Consider the following 16772-nt stretch of genomic DNA (forward strand, 5'->3'; position numbering starts at 1 on the left):
AGCATGTCTTGCTTTCCAACTGTCCCCCGTGGTCACTTTTCCCTCGATAGAATTCTTGAATCAAACTTTTTATCGTTCGCCTTATGTGTTTGTTCACTTATTAGCATCCTCAGTGATATTTAGCGCCCTCTGATTATTCCGCACATTTGATGGTGCTACATAGCCTTCCCGGGTTGGTGCCTTCTTTGATAATTACTTACTTGCCAGTCCATCTACTTTTGTCGTGGTAAATTCGGTGTTGGTCTTGAATGAAAAGGTTCACACTTTTCAGCCGTTTGGGTTCTTGTTTCTCCTCCTAATTTCCTTGCTAGTAAACCCCTTATTGAATCTCATCCCTTGGACTTTTGCACTTGCCTTGAACTCTCCTATAACAATCATTTCTATTGGAAGAGGGGGAGGGGATGCAGTTAAATGGGCAACCTCGGGTATCAAGGACAGGTATACACAGGTAACCATTGAAGGGTTTTATGCCCAGGGACATAAGGATACCAGGCAAGCTAGACATATGAGCTGGCTGATTAATTCAGGCAGGCCACACTGAACCTTACATTTTACCATTATTCCCCCATCAAAAAAGTGTTACCCCAGGGGCTGCAAACACATGGGGGATAATTCAATTATGCACTTGTCAGAACAGGTAGGAGCTGGTAGCAGAAGCCACATACACCTGTCCAAGAGATGCACAAGAGCCCCTCACCACATTAAAGCAACAACCTTTTGAGTGGAATTTGGAATAATGGGGGTGTTATCAAATTATGCTACTGGACTTTATTAAGACCTTTTTAATATGGTATAAATATTTTTACTTGGCTATAGGCAACAATTATAAAATATAAAAACAAAATTGCCATATTATAATTTTAAGTTAAAATTATTTTTCTTCTTTGACACTGGTAAAGGTTCTGAGAAACTTGTGCAGCAGGAGTGTTTAATGAAAATAAGCTCATCAAAGTACTTACTTGAATACAGTACTGTATCTGTATTCACAAATTACATAAGCCATACTGGCTCAGTACTTTTTAAGAATCAATACGTGTGGGTTGAATGATCAACATTAGCTGTCAATCACAGATTAACATAAGTTTAAATTGTTAACCTAAAGAGATATTGTAACTAGTAGAGAAGATTACTGTATTCAAAACTACACAAAATATATTTATTTTCATAGGGTACTTGAAGCATTTCTACAGTGTATAAGTAAACAAAATGTTCCCTCAAATATATAATAGCGAATGAAGGAATAAATGTGATGAATTAAAAGTGTCGGCTCCATACCACATGAAATTAAAGCAAATTTATTACTATAGCCTTTATTAATATAACACTACAAAGAATGAAAATCTAACTTTTCTTTCATATAAAAATAAATATTGTCCATTACAAGCTTCTTGGACATAGGCACATTTGGCCATCCTGGAGAGGAAGTCTCACTCCTCAAGAGGTTTAAACACTGAGCGGTAAGACGCTTGTAGTGGACTTTACTCTTCTGATTCTGCTGAGAGCTATGTACAGAATACAGTGTCTGGTAGAGTCGAGTCTTTATTTGCAAGAGGCTTACATCCCACCTGGTATCAGTGATACCACTCACCCAAGACAATGCCTGTTCTATCCTGCAAATCAAAAGGAAATTTTTAATTGGTTGATAAAAAATTGTAGCAATCACAGTAGGATATTGTTGCTATAGTATATCTCAGATGAAAAAATATTATGAACTGAATGTGGTAAATGTAAACACCTTTCTGGTAGAGCCCTGGAGGCTCTCCATACCTATCTTGCTGAGATTGAGCTAATCTACCAGTCACATCAATTGCAGAGCTCATTTGGTCTACCAGGGACCAGAGCCAAAACCTGGCTACTGCACATTAGGTGCAAGGGAGCCAATGACATTCTGCCATTTCACAGGAAAAGCATCCAGAAAGTCAGCGAAAGCTTTACAAACATCTGCTGGGTTCACAACTCAAAAATCACTAAAATGCCAAATACCTCCCCAAACAATAAAAAACTAACACAAAACTAGCTAGAACTGATAGTACCAAATGCTGCCACTAGGTCCAGTCCCAGCTATCAGATCAGTTCAGGAGCAGATAAACACTGCAACAAACCAACTAACATGGAAGGGAGGGAGACCAGGCACCACTAGAGCTCTACCAGAAAGATTCATTTTATTACATTCAACTCTGGATTTTTGGTGTAGCCCCTTGGTGGCTCCCTGTAGCTACTGCTAAATAACCACAAAGAAATACTACAGGAACTTACCAGAGAGGCAGCAAGCACAAAGTCGAAATATGGACCAATGGCTGGGAAATGGCCCAGCTGATCTCTGGCTAGCCGACATGCAGACTGGCTGAGAGTCCAAAGCAGCCAGTCACTGACATAGGTCAAAGCTCAAACCCCTGAGACGTAGTCTCAACGACTCATGTTAACTTGATGAAAATACGAGGAACTAGATTCAAGCTGAAGGCCAGAATCTGAAAGCAGTAAGCATGATGTCCTACCACAAAATCTAACCAGAACTATTGTTGAGAACTATTTTCTTCTCCAACCATCCCAAATAAGGACAAAACCATCTCAAATAAGGACAAAATAAAATAAACAAGTAATTATTTATTAAGCATTACTGACTTACTTTATGCATTCCTTAAGAGCATCTGTGTTTTCTCCTATCTTGGAAAGAGCTTCAACTCTGACTAGACACCCAGCAGCTGTTGTGATGTATGAAATTTTTACATCATTTGGGCTCTTGTAGAAATTGGAATCTCCAAGGTCAGCTTTGAGAACAAATAAAAAGCTATGAAACTACATTATAATTCTAATCTATATTTAACAACAGTTAAATTTCATATAACAACAGTATACATTTTTTATCAAGAAAACCTATATTTTTTAAATTTAATTGTTGCTAGGCATTAATATTCTGCTTTACAGCTACTGTACATACTTAACTCTCCAAACATGGGTAAGATTCTTAAGGCATTTTCACATTCATTGCAGGTCATATGTGCAACAGCAGCTAGGATCAATATGCACTCATAAGCTGGCAATTCAGGTATATCATCTTCTGGCCTCAATAATGTCCTAGAACATGCAGCAGATATCCTAGGTAGGGCCTCTAGCTTTTCCAAAAGTGTGTTAAACTTATCCCTGGCATCGGTGTACATCTGAAAACATAGATAACTTCATAAAAATACAGTATTATTGTTGGCTTAAAACACAATAAACGTGCAAAAAGTAAGGTTATTGCTCTACCTGAGAGACACACACATAGTATGTAAAATGTGAAAACGCCTAGTCATATCATGAATCCAAGTAGAATAGGTCAATTCTGTGGTTCTGCATCTTATTTATACAGTACAATATTTCATCTTGGTGGAGTGGTAGCAAGTGGATCAAAGTCATCTGAAACCAAAGATCAAGTCCTGTAAAACCTGATAGTAAAGTACAGTACAGTTGAAAGGAGTTGAAACTGAAGTTCAACTCCTTTTACCATGTCGTAGCTCAGTCGATTAAGGCAGCGTCTGGGATGATCTCAGGACACAGGTTCGAATCCTCGTCGATGGCCCATTGTGGATTAGTTCATTTGATACATCATGCAAATTGTGACTTGTGTGTACAGTACAGTATTGTATTCTTGAGTAATTTCAGTTCTTTTTGTAATCTGGAAAAATTCAAGCTTTCTGCTGTTTTTTGAGACACCACATGGTAGACAACTGTTGCCCTATGATCAAGTCTGTTTCCAGTTTTGACAGAAAAGCACAACAAATTAAAAAATGTCTAACTTCACCTTTAACTGGAAACACCTGCTGGCCAGCAAGAAGAGTGCTCGAAGATGAAGGTCTGCTGGCGGTGTGTGGTGCAGAGCCAAAATGGAAGACTGTAGATTCACTGCAGAACACATGCTACTTCACTTCCCTGCTCTGAAACATGAACAATTGTGAGTAAAAAAAATGTACTGTTTATAAGCTTTTAGAAACTGTAGTGATCAAGTAAATTCTAGTATTAAAGCAAAGTACTACCTATTTAATGCTGGCACATCCATTGTTTTACTTTTATCTAACAGACATTCAACTAAAACATCTTTTAATTCATTGCGTTACAATTCTGATTCTTGCAATAAATTCAAGATACTGTAATTAAGTGAATGTGGCAGAAGCAAATTCTTTGTATGTAGTACTGTACATATTTTCTGCAAGTTACTCAAACATGCAGTAGTTAATGGTTTGTTGACCAAACCACACACTAGTGAAGGGACGACAACGTTTCAGTCCATCCTGGACCATTCTCTTCGATTTTGTTAATGGTTTGTTAAACATTACACAAAAAAATTTTGTTTATTTTTTATTGGCAGTGTTCAAAATGCCAATAAAAACTGCCATGCACTGGCAGCGTTCAAAATATAATAAAGCCAGCACAACCGAGTCTTGTATGCTGCAGCCTGAGTTTGTTACCGAGCACAGTGTGATGTGTTGCCACTTCACTGATTGGAGTTTGTCTGTAGCAGCATAGTAAGTAGTCAGTCATTTGATTAAAATAGTGATGTCAACATTTGCTTGCTTTACTGTATCTGCTAGGTTATTGCAAGAAAAATGTTATAATGAATATAACCCTACTGTAAAGATGCTAATCTCACTGAAGACATGAAGGCACATCCTCATGGATGGTTGCAAATTCTATACCTTTAGATGGTTTAACTACTGTACATCTGCAAACCATGCACCAAATTCATGTTTTTTGTGTGTAAGAAATTTTTCACATATTTGGGCATACAGCAGATGAGATTTTCCACAGCACACTATATACACACTTGGGAGCCAGTCAGGCCGAGCGGACAGCACACTGGACTTGTGATCCTGTGGTCCCGGGCGCCGGCAAGAAACAATGGGCAGTTTCTTTCACCCTATGCCCCTGTTACCGTGCAGTAAAATAGGTACCTGGGTGTTAGTCAGCTAGTCACGGGCTGCTTCCTGGGGGGTGGAGGCCTGGTCAAGGACCGGGCCGTGGGGACACTAAAGCCCCGAAATCATCTAAAGATAACCTCATTATAATGGTGTCACTTCAAATGTTCACTCCTTTTGAGTTGCACTTTACTGTCCATTCTAGATAATCTGAGTTGAATGGGGGATGGGCCCCATATAAGTTAACCAATTTTTTACTGTAACAAAAAGTTAAAATGCTTTACTTTTGTATAGTAACAAAAAAATTATAATTTCAATTTATTTGGTTCTTTGTACAGCAGAAATCTCAGCGATTCCAAATTTTTACTAGAGTCGAGTAATCAAAAACTCGAACTAGAATTTATTCAGGTTACCGAGCTCTTACTGTACAAGTGGAATATCAAAGGTCAGGCAGGGTCTAGTGAAGCAGCAGTAGTGGAAGGACAAGTGTACGATGACTTCTGGAGGGGGCAAGACTCGTTGGCCACCCACCACACAAGCCTTGGAAGATGAGTTTAGGCATGCAATAACAATAAGGTGGTTACAAGAGGTCAGTAGAGTTGAGGTAGTGAGTTGTAGCTTAGAGCATTTCAGAGTGGTACAAGTGTTTTTATGTGGTGGATCTCAGCTTGCATACAAAAAAAATGCAAACAAGGCAAGAGATGTTAGGTTCAAGTTATCAGGTAACTGAGAAGAATTTGTAAAATCAATTATGTGTACAGTATATACATACTATACAGTATAATGATAAGAAAGGCAATCGGGGTACTATTTATGGAAGAAATTGAAGGTAGGGAGTCTAGGGTAAACTGTTGTACATGTACATGCAGAAAACTCTCAAAGGAAGAACTTGCTATTTAAACTTTCTCGTCCAAGCTGACACACTTTTTCTTGTTTTTAAATGCCAAACAGTGCACACATTTGGAAAAAGCCATTTGACAAATCACCAGATACTATAATAAAAATATATACTGTACCTGTACCTGTACCTGTACTGCTCTACTCTGAGAGAGAACTCCATCAACATCAGAGGTCCGAGACTGTTCAACACGCTTCCACTACATATAAGGGGCATAACTGGCCGACCCCTCACAGTGTTCAAGTGAGAACTGGATAAGCACCTCCAAAGGATACCTGATCAACCAGGCTGTGACTCATACGTCAGGCTGCGAGCAGCCGCGTCCAACAGCCTGGTTGATCAGTCCGGCAACCAGGAGGCCTGGTCGACGACCGGGCCGCAGGGGACGCTAAGCCCAGGAAGCATCCTCAAGGTAAGGTAAGGTACTCTATATTTTTTCTATTGATGGGATAAAAGTGGTCAAAGTCTTATGCAACAAGACTGCACAGCAAAGATCAATTATGATTTTCCAACACAGGATATCTGGCTGCCACATCATGTGAAGTTTGGCAACTCCAGTGGTATAATATACCATAACCTGGTGCTTAAGTTGACAAGCCTGTCGACATTTTATCAAAACACCTTTTCATTTAATCATTCAATGTTTATTGAGCTATTATTTATATTTTTTTAGGACTATAGTAATCACATACACTTGCTGACATATGAAACTTAGAATTCACACCTCACAATACTATTATGTATCTCAATAAGCTTCCAGTAGTTTAAAACAGCGTAGATAATCATACAAAATGCCAAATTAAATCCTGAAAGCACAAGAGAAGTCGTAGTTTTTGTTGCAGATATAATTGACAATAGCAGTGTAGGGTTATTGAATACCTACTTTCCTAATATTCAGGGGGGAATGTAATAGATGTTCTACCAAAATCAGTCACTTCTGCTAGGAAAGTGGGAACTAAATGGTATAATTCTTGGCAGTTTTACGGAATACTTACTGCACTAATTTTGTCATCCATGGCTATTTAAACACCTCTATTGTTTAGATCTATATAAATTATCCTTTGGACCAAATTTATTATGCTAACAGCCTATTAGATAATGTAAAAACCAAAATATTCTACTTTTTACTTTCATAACTGTATTTGTTACACTTGGCTAATACTGTATATTAATCAATAATACATTAAGGATATAATGCATATCTATAGATTATTATTAATTGGCACACATGCTCTTTGTTGAGCAAATTTGACAAATCTATAAAATCTAGATCAGATGTAATCTAGTCTAAGGTCTAGTACTACCAACACCCTTTTAGATATATTTACAATACAAAACAAAGCTCAAAATATTGGGACAAATTTAGTAGAGAAAAGAAACTATCAGTCAACAGTAAAACAACCAAGGTATCAATAAGCAACCTGTACAAATTTTCCAAAATATGCCTCCAACAAAACCATCACCTGTTTCTATATATAGAAAATGAGTCGTTTTCCGTGTTGTATACAAGCTAGATTTCGTGCAAATTTTCCGTCCTATAATGATTAATGGTAAATATGAATAAAGGAAAATTTGAAGTTTTGAATACCATTTCACATAGATGTGGTTCAGCATGACAACACAGACAAGGAGGCTAAAACTGCAGGTGATAAGCCTGAAATACAGTTGGACATGGGCATTCCAATCTCTGTTGTAAAAGCCACAATATTCAGGAAGACTAGAGTAGTTACTGACAAAGGCCAGAAAGCAAAGGTATAGAGCTATGACATGTTGAGAACCAAAAATTTTATGTACGGGCAGTATAAAACATCCACTAGACAGTGATACAGTATTGTAATTGCCAGAATTCGGCTGGCATACAAATATCTATGGCAGGTGGCTACAGGTAATTAATCCTTCAATGGTGAACATTCCAATTGTAAATTATGTGAACAAGAGCTAGGATGCACTCTCTATGTCTATATCTGTGATTGCCCTGGTATCAAGTGATTTCAGACCAAATGATACTAGATACTTTGAGCTCTGTAATTACAGTACTTTACACACTCTGGAATATTAGAAGATATTCTTGTGCTGCATCTAGATTTTGCTAGTGGAGGTTAATAGATGAGTCTTACATTTCAGGTTCTGATTCCATGTATGACGAGCTTGTAGCTGGTTTTTGATCTAGTGTAAATTTTTCATATAGAATAAGGTAGCAGCACATTGCTGTATTCACCTAGTTGTGTTTATGTGGATTGAGCTCTGCTCTTTTGGCCAGCCTCTCAACTGGCAATCAACTCTTACTAACCCCCCCCCCCCCACACCACACCCAAGAAAGCAGCCCATGACAACTCCCAGGTAACTATTTACTGCTAGGTAACTGGAGCATTAGGGTGAAAAACTGTCCATTGTTTCTCTGTATAGGGCCGTGTATACCTAGCTTGTTAATATTTGAAATACAAAATTCCTTGGTAATAATTTATTGTATTTTATTCTAAAAATGATTACATAAATAAATACTGGTTGGATTAGTAACTCTTGGAGTATAATTTATTTTTATATACATGGCTCATTTTTAAATACTAATCCTCAGGTGTGCCTTAATCTCCCAAACTATTCTTGCATTAAAAAATGGTTTATTGCAAGCTTGGTTATTGTGTAATTCAGATTATTCTTTATGCCATTATGTGCTGAATAAGTTACTAGTTAAATATTGTTGACGAGTATCAAAAAACTAAGGGTTCTGAAACACTCCTATTGGTTCTAAATTTTGGCCAAATCAGCTCCAAGTGTACATACATCAACTTATCCATATTATGTACATTTTAATGGCACTAATCTGGTTGAAAATTAAGGCAACCTGTATGCTCTAAAACAACCTGCACATTGATTTAGAGTTAAATATTAATTTTCTGGTTAATAACAGCATCATTCACAGACAGGTAAAAATATTCAGTTTACATTTTGTCTAAGATGAATGTGTCAACTTTCAATCTTCTGGTATAGCTATGTGCAATTCCATAGCTACTAAAATATCAAAATGTAATAGTTAGCTAGGAATTTATGGCCAGAATAGCACATACACCACTTTACGTATTCCACATTACAATCCCTCCATTTCAGGGATGAACATAGTTGGCCATTGATACAAGTGTTGAACAGCAAATGAATTAGAACCAGTGGGTAAATTGAATATGCTATAGTACTAAAAAAGTACACTTTTTGTATAGTAATTTTAATAGCATAACTACAACATGTTAGGATGTCGAGTTGACATTTAAACATTTCTATGGCATTTTGTTAATGCATTCATACCTTTTCAAGTAACTATTCAGTGTAGCAATAAAATTGCCACTAAAATATTAATCATCAGTAACACTCCTTCCAGGGGTCACTTTATGTGTATTAAACTTGAGAATTGGTGACAAGTCATTAAGGTTAAAGAAGGTCATGTGGTAGTTAATTTCTTTATTAAAGTTGAACTACAATTATGGAACACACATTGGATGAAAACCAAACCTCCCAGTAAGGTACTATCACTGTGATGGGAGGCACTTCAACCCTACCACAGTGGTAGTTCCTACCTCGGAAATTATGTATTGGATATTCTGCTACTATCAATTTGTTGCATCACCAAGCAGATCTGGAGCTATAATTCTCTACTGATTACCAATTGCCAAATTTAATTACTCATGAACAAACTTTAATCTGAGATTCTAGATAAAATTTTGTATAGAAGTTACTTTGACAGCACAATAAAATATTACAAGTTTCATACCAAGTACTAAACTTCCAGGATTAATTACAGTATTAAAATAAACTTACCCATGAGGATATCCACGGTGCAAACACAGATGCAAACTGGATGAGTGTGAAATCTCTAGTCATGATTTAAAACTACATGCACCAGAGACACACCCATCTAGTCAACCCTGCACTTTACTCAGCCAAACACCTGAATTATAAAAATAAAATACTGTACTTACTGCAAACAACAAGGACAGTGTTTCAAGTTCAGCACTGTATAGATCCAATGTGTTGAAAACTTGAGCAATATTAAAGATGGCAGGGATGCATATTTCACTCTTATCAACAGCAGCTTGGAGTTTCAGTAATGCAGTATGAGGCTTCTCTAATTTTGAAAGTCCAAGTCCCATAAGCCAAAGTATCCATCCTTGAATGTCTGATCCACACTTATGAAGCGGAATATTCTGCAAACACTTTAGGCTTTCCTCAAAATCACCATTCTTATACAGTTGCCCAGCATGAAGAAACTTCATTGCTGCCCCAATATAATTGTCTTCAAAATCCATGTCATTAACGTCCCCTTTAAGCATCATTGCAGATACAAACAGTAGAGAATTTAATGTTGCCAAATCGTCACCACAAGGCTGATGCATTTAACAACCACACAGGTGGAGTTTTGTTAAACCAATTACTCGTCCAACCAAGACTGTCTTTCAGTGCAGCAGTATCACATTCAGTGGGAAGGAGGTTGGCATGCAATAGAAATAATGTTGACAATCCACTGCACTTCTGTTCACTTTTCAGCATAGGCAACATACTTGAGAATTCCACAAAATCTTCAAACCCTGCAAAGAAAATATTGAAACATTACAGACATTGTTGTAGTTCTACATGCTGCATTGGGTTATAATGCTAAATACAAAATTCACTACTAATGGATTATATATATATAATTATATATATATAATTAAATATATATATATATAATTAAATATATATAAATATAATTAAATATATATAAATATAATTAAATATATATATATATATAATTAAATATATATATATATATATATATATAATTAAATATATATATAATTAAATATATATATATATATATATATATATATATATATATATATATATATATATATATATAATTATATTGGTTATACATGCTATACTAAACTAGGCCTAGGAATATGTTTGGGTTTTACCCCCCCCCCTTCCGAGGAGAGATCACTATGAAGCTAAGTACCAAATTTTTAACAATTGTCCATTGCGTCAATATAATGTATATACTGTACAATGGTCCACATACTTACAAGTATTATCTGAACAGGAGGATAGGATGTAAAGACCAAACCAAAACTCAGAAGATTGAGAAGCGACGTTTCAGTCTGTGCCAAACTTATCACATGACTTTATAAAGGTCCAAGTCGGACTGAAACATCGTCGTGTCCCCATCTTCCGAATTGTGGTTTGGTAGTCATATCTTCAGCCATGTTATTGACTGTCTGCAACAGGCGAATGGGTTGCCCAGTTCGTGCATTGGGTGTATCACAAAAGTCATGCACTGCCAGTACTGGAAAATGAATTCTGTTGTCCTAACCGACTTAAAACACGAATGTATTTAAAATTTTTAAATCTGCCATACAAGAACTACAGTGCAGAATATAAATATTTCCTTGCACAGTGTTGAAGTGGTTGTACACAAGTCTATAGGCAAGCACAATACTAGATACCTGAATGCTAAGCTTAAACAACTTCATTCAAACAAAGCCATTATCACTTACATCTCTCGTAAAATTCAGCAAGAACCCCTTTGATTAGCAGTAAATTACACTGCTTTGGAAAAGATAATGTCATGTACAAGACGGTAATAATCAATTCGCACTCTTCATCCCAGCTGCTATTTGATGGAGGTATCAGGAACTTTGCCGAGGCAAGTGCCAAGAGTTCACCAATGGATGCATTTGAAATCTGGAAAGAAAAGATAAAACCATGCATTTTACTTTTGCCTAAATTAAAAGTTAGATAATCTTAACTACTAATATTGGCCTCAGACATTTGTGTTAACTCATCCCAATCTTTAGGCCTGATATTAACTGCATCCCTAATATTATCTTAGCTAGTGTTTCCTCAATGTACTCTCTTCCATCTCATCTTTATCAAATGTAAATTATATTATATAAAGTATAGTATATAAAAATTTAATTCACATATTTTACACGTGAACAAATACCTTCATGAACACTTTGATAATTCTCTATTAGCCTTAAATTAGCTAGACAAATAATCCTTTGATATACTCTTAGCTAATCACTTGGTGATGTTCTACATTTTCTCTCTTCATCTCTTTAAAAAAAACTAAAAACCAAATATACAGGACCACTACGAAGTATTTGCCAGGGTGCTTAAGAATGCAGAGGAGCTTTGCGAGCGGGTCTACCATATTTAATAAGTCATTAGTCGGGCAGAGTGCTCGAGTCACAAAAAGTTGCTAATGTGGTACCAATTTTCAAGAAAGTAGATAGCTCACGTGTTGAACTATCAACCAATTAGCTTAACACTTATTGTGGTAAAATTGTTCGAATCAATAATTGCAAAGGCATTGTTAAAAAATTAATAAATGATTCACAACATGGTTTTACCAACGGCCACTCATGTTTATAAAATTTGCCATCATTTTATTTCAACATAGTTGAGGTAGTCGATAGAAAGGTTTGACTACCTCGACTTTAGCAAATCTTTTGATAGCGCCACATGAAAGATTGATTTAAGGTAAGAGGCACACAATATTGGCGGTACTATATTATAGTTGGATTAGGGCATGGTTATGCCAAAGGAAACTTAGCATCAACGGAGTTAAGTCAAAGGGGGGGACAAGTCCCCATGGTACAGTAGTTAAGCACTCTCCCAACGCTTCGCGAGCGCTTTGGCCTGGGTTTGTATCCTGGCTGGGGAGGGTTGACTGGGTGCCAATCCTTAACATAAGAACATAAGAACATAAGAACAAAGGTAACTGCAGAAGGCCTATTGGCCCATACGAGGCAGCTCCTATTCTATAACCACCCAATCCCACTCATATACTTGTCCAACCCGTGCTTGAAACAATCGAGGGACCCCACCTCCACAATGTTACGCGGCAATTGGTTCCACAAATCAACAACCCTGTTACTGAACCAGTATTTACCCAAGTCTTTCCTAAATCTAAACTTATCCAATTTATATCCATTGTTTCGTGTTCTGTCCTGTGTTGATACTTTTAATACCCTATTAATATCCCCCCGGTTATGTCCATTCATCCACTTGTAAACCTCTATCATGTCACCCCTAACTCTTCGCCTTTCCAGTGAATGCAACTTAAGCTTTGTTAATCTTTCTTCATATGAAAGATTTCTAATTTGGGGAATTAACTTAGTCATCCTACGCTGGACACGTTCAAGTGAACTGTAGCATCTTCACCCAGCAGTGAATGGGTAACCCGGTTGTAAAACCATTTTGTGGGTCGTATTCCAGGGAAAATGATTAAGGACCTACTAGTGGCTTTACAAGAATGTTGACAAGCCAAATAAGTTGTTCTTTTGAGCAACTACATCTTGCTTTACCTGACAAAGCACAATAAGCCCCAACATTACAAAATAAGCTATTATATGAACTCCGTACAATATAACTACAGCTAAATTTTTTAATATTTGAAGGGAAAAAAAAAAAAATTGCAATGGCTAATTTCCTTCATGAGCAGGCTGCCATCTTAAACAATTAGCCTGGGTTTTGCATGCATGAGGCAAATATGGATATAATAGCTGTGGATGTAAATAGTGATAAAAAATCAGTGAAACATCAAAGGATAAAAGGGGAAACTTCAGCAAAACTGAGCACCAGGCACCGAGAAGTCCCACACAGCACTGCAGAGCACCTCCAAAACGTGACACGATAAATATTCACTAGTTTTCATACATTTTGCAAACATTCATAATTCTATAATGAACTATAAAATTATTGTGAATTTTTTGTATGACCATATCTCTATAGCCACTGTCTTAAGGGTTAAATATTGAGCAAAATAGTACTGAAGGATGTGACTGCTGACCCAATCTTGTATCCCATTTGTAATCAACCAATTGTAGTAACAAGATGAGAGCTACGCAAGTGGTGTCTTGTCTTTCCAGCACTGTCAATCTCTCTTTGAAACTATTGACTTTTGGCTTCCATCACCTCACTTGACTTGTCCCCCAACCATCTACCAGTTTATTACTAGTGAGCTTTCATATACATTTTTTTTTTTTTGCAAATATGCTTCCTCGATTTAAATTTAATTTCCAGTTTTCAATAATTCTTCTTTGTCAATTTTTGTAGATTCCTTTTACCATTTTTATGTACTGATCATCTCGCCTTTTTCTATTCTATGTTCAAGTTTTGGTATCTAGCCTCTCCTCGTAGTTTTTGTTTTTCAGTTTTGGAAGACTAAATTACTAAGTTCAAATTTACAATTTATTTGTAAACCTAATACTATCTTGAGATGATTTCGGGGCTTTATTTTTTTTAGTGTCCCTGCGGCCCGGTCCTCGACCAGGCCTCCACCCCCAGGAAGCAGCCTGTGACAGCTGACTAACACCCAGGTACCTATTTTACTGCTAGGTAACAGGGGCATAGGGTGAAAGAAACTGCCCATTGTTTCTCACCGGCACCTGGGATCGAACCCAGGACCAGAAGTCCCTGCATGCTGTCCGCTTGGCCGACCGGCTTAGATAATACAAATTTGAACAATGAACATGCATTAGTATTAGGTACTCATTGTTCTAGTCTTTTGGGATGCACTTCCTTGAAAATTTCCTAGTCATAATTTAACTGGGTATGGTGAAATCAGTAAGCCCATTAGTAATTTGAAATTACGGTATTTATAGTCACGCTGAATAGGTTACGTAATAAATTAATTGGCAAACATTGTATGAAATTAATATTATAGCTGCTACCTAATTTATTAGGGTCAAAATTCTGATACCGTTTGGAAAGCATAATCAATCCAAGCTCTGAGGAAAAACAGAGCAAGAATGACCCATATCATATGTAGCAATAAAGACAGGTCAGCACATTAGCATGCTGAGAAGTTTTCAGTGATTTCCAAGAATGCTATACCATGTATTAATTTTAAGTCTTGAATAAGGAATTTCAAAATGCTACTGAAAGCCTATCATCAATAAAACTTACACATTTTCAATAACTACATTACAGTATTACAAGTCTGGACACATCTGTTGAACAGCAAAGGTGTAACAGGTATTGTACTCTGAGAACTATCAACATCAGAGGTCTGAGACTGTTCAACATGCTTCCACTATACATAAGAGGCATAACTGGCCAACCCCTCGATGTTCACGAGAACTTCACAAACACCTTCAAAGTATACCTGATCAACCAGGCTGCGAGCACCCGCGTCCAACATCCTGATTGACCAGTCCAGCAACAAGGAGGCCTGGTTAATGACCAGGCCGCAGGGTCACTAATCCCCGAAATCACCTCAAGGTAAGGTAACAACACATTATACACATAAATGTTGAATACTCAGAATAGTAGCTCACCATGCTTAGGTGAGCACTTTCCTATGACCCATCTGCCTATACTTAAATGTTATATTACTCAGCACTAAAGATAAAAGTAAACCTCGCATTCATTCTTTAACACTACTTTCCAAGCAATAAGATATTTTCTTTCTAGGCACAACCATGTTCATTGTACATACATGTGTACTTCAGACTACACTGGTTCACTAGTTATGAATGCTTCATCTATTATAAACAGTTCTCGTATAAAAGTGCTAGACATTTGAGCTACAAATTGTATAATCGTTCAGGGGTAGCTGTATTTTGTCTCCTGATTTCGACCTCCTGCAGAATTTTGGGGTACTGCTTCACTTGAGTGGCATTACCTTGCGATGATTTCAGGGCTCATATCCCCACAGCCCTGGTCCTTCGACCAGGCCTCCTTGGCCTCTGCCCTACATCTTATTGCAGTCTTTGAAAGTATCATACTTGTTATCTAGCAAATGTTAAACTCATCTAATACATATAATACAACCTCACGAGATTTTAACCAACAATTGATGAGTGCACCCAAAATGCTCACCGTATTAGTAGTGTGTCGCAGTGTATACGTTTAAACTATGTACCTTCCTCTGTTCATGTACTATATGCATGTTCATTAGTGTAAAAGCTGTGTATATTAAAATGACTCATATTTAAGTTAATTTCCTAGTTTAAAATTTTACCAAAATGCGCCTAAATTAACTTAAAACAAATCTACTCTAGCAGATTTAGGACTACTAATACCATTACCAGAACCTCTACACTACCCTATACTGCACTCTGATAAACTTCCCCTAAGCACCCACATGGGTAGCAGGGGGGTCGACCCAAAGTACCCTATACCTAAAATTTGGGTATAGGGTATTTGGTAAATTTATGGAGTACCCTGGTACCTTTTACCCAAACTTTACTTCCCACTACCTCACTAAAGCTCAGCCTACACGAGTGGTGCAAGTAGGAGACCCCAGAGACACACTAACAGCGTGAGGCCAGGGGCGTGTGCGAGGCCCAGAGTCCATCACCCCGCCCTAACCTCCACAAACCTCAAGTAACCAAACCCCGACAAACTACGTTAAATGCAGGCGGGAGACTGCTACAAGCCATGAGGAGCGTGGAGGCGGCGGCGACGAGGAGGGAGGCTGGGCGTGCAGAGAGGGAGGCGGCCGGACACGCGGGCCGCCAACACCACCCAAAAGCCACACTTATTTAAGCTTGGCGCCGCCAACATGGCGCCAATTTCATAACTGGCGTGCGTGTGTGTGCGCGTGTAGCCGCGGGAGACTCATCACAGAGGCGAAGGTGTTACTCACCAGGACTTGTTGAGCGAGGCGTCGGAGGCGGCTCCCGTAGGTGGTGAGGGCGAGGGCGGCGGGGAGCGAGTGGGGGCCGCCAGGGACCGCCGGTTTGAACCCCGCCGCCGCCGCCGCCCCGACGACCGTTACGACGCCACTCCTTTGTTCCCCATGGCCGCTCTCCTCCTCTACCTCCCCGACCCCGCCACACCGCGCCCGCTTCCCCTGCCCCTCCCCGACCCCGGCCTCGCGCCTCCTCTTCATCCTGCCGCTCCCCGCCTCACTCCTGCGAGGTGGCCGAGCCCGGGAACACTGCTCCTGCAATAATGGTGCCGGACGGTGGTGTGGTGACTACTGCTGCACGCAGGCTTCCCGC

At 38.3% G+C, this 16772-nt stretch overlaps 1 non-coding gene across 1 annotated transcript; it reads right to left on the reverse strand.

Moving 5' to 3' along the window:
- Nucleotides 1-1294: 1294 nt before the first annotated feature.
- Nucleotides 1295-16697, reverse strand: LOC123755402 (uncharacterized). The gene is made up of 8 exons (XR_011229219.1): nt 16415-16697; nt 11313-11499; nt 9759-10364; nt 7908-8008; nt 3782-3896; nt 2939-3158; nt 2627-2768; nt 1295-1610 (listed from the first exon to the last, which is right to left on the reverse strand). It is a non-coding gene; the product is annotated as an uncharacterized protein (transcript).
- Nucleotides 16698-16772: the final 75 nt, after the last annotated feature.

This window comes from Procambarus clarkii, chromosome 20 (assembly GCF_040958095.1).
Source record: "Procambarus clarkii isolate CNS0578487 chromosome 20, FALCON_Pclarkii_2.0, whole genome shotgun sequence".
Lineage (NCBI taxonomy): Eukaryota > Metazoa > Arthropoda > Malacostraca > Decapoda > Cambaridae > Procambarus > Procambarus clarkii.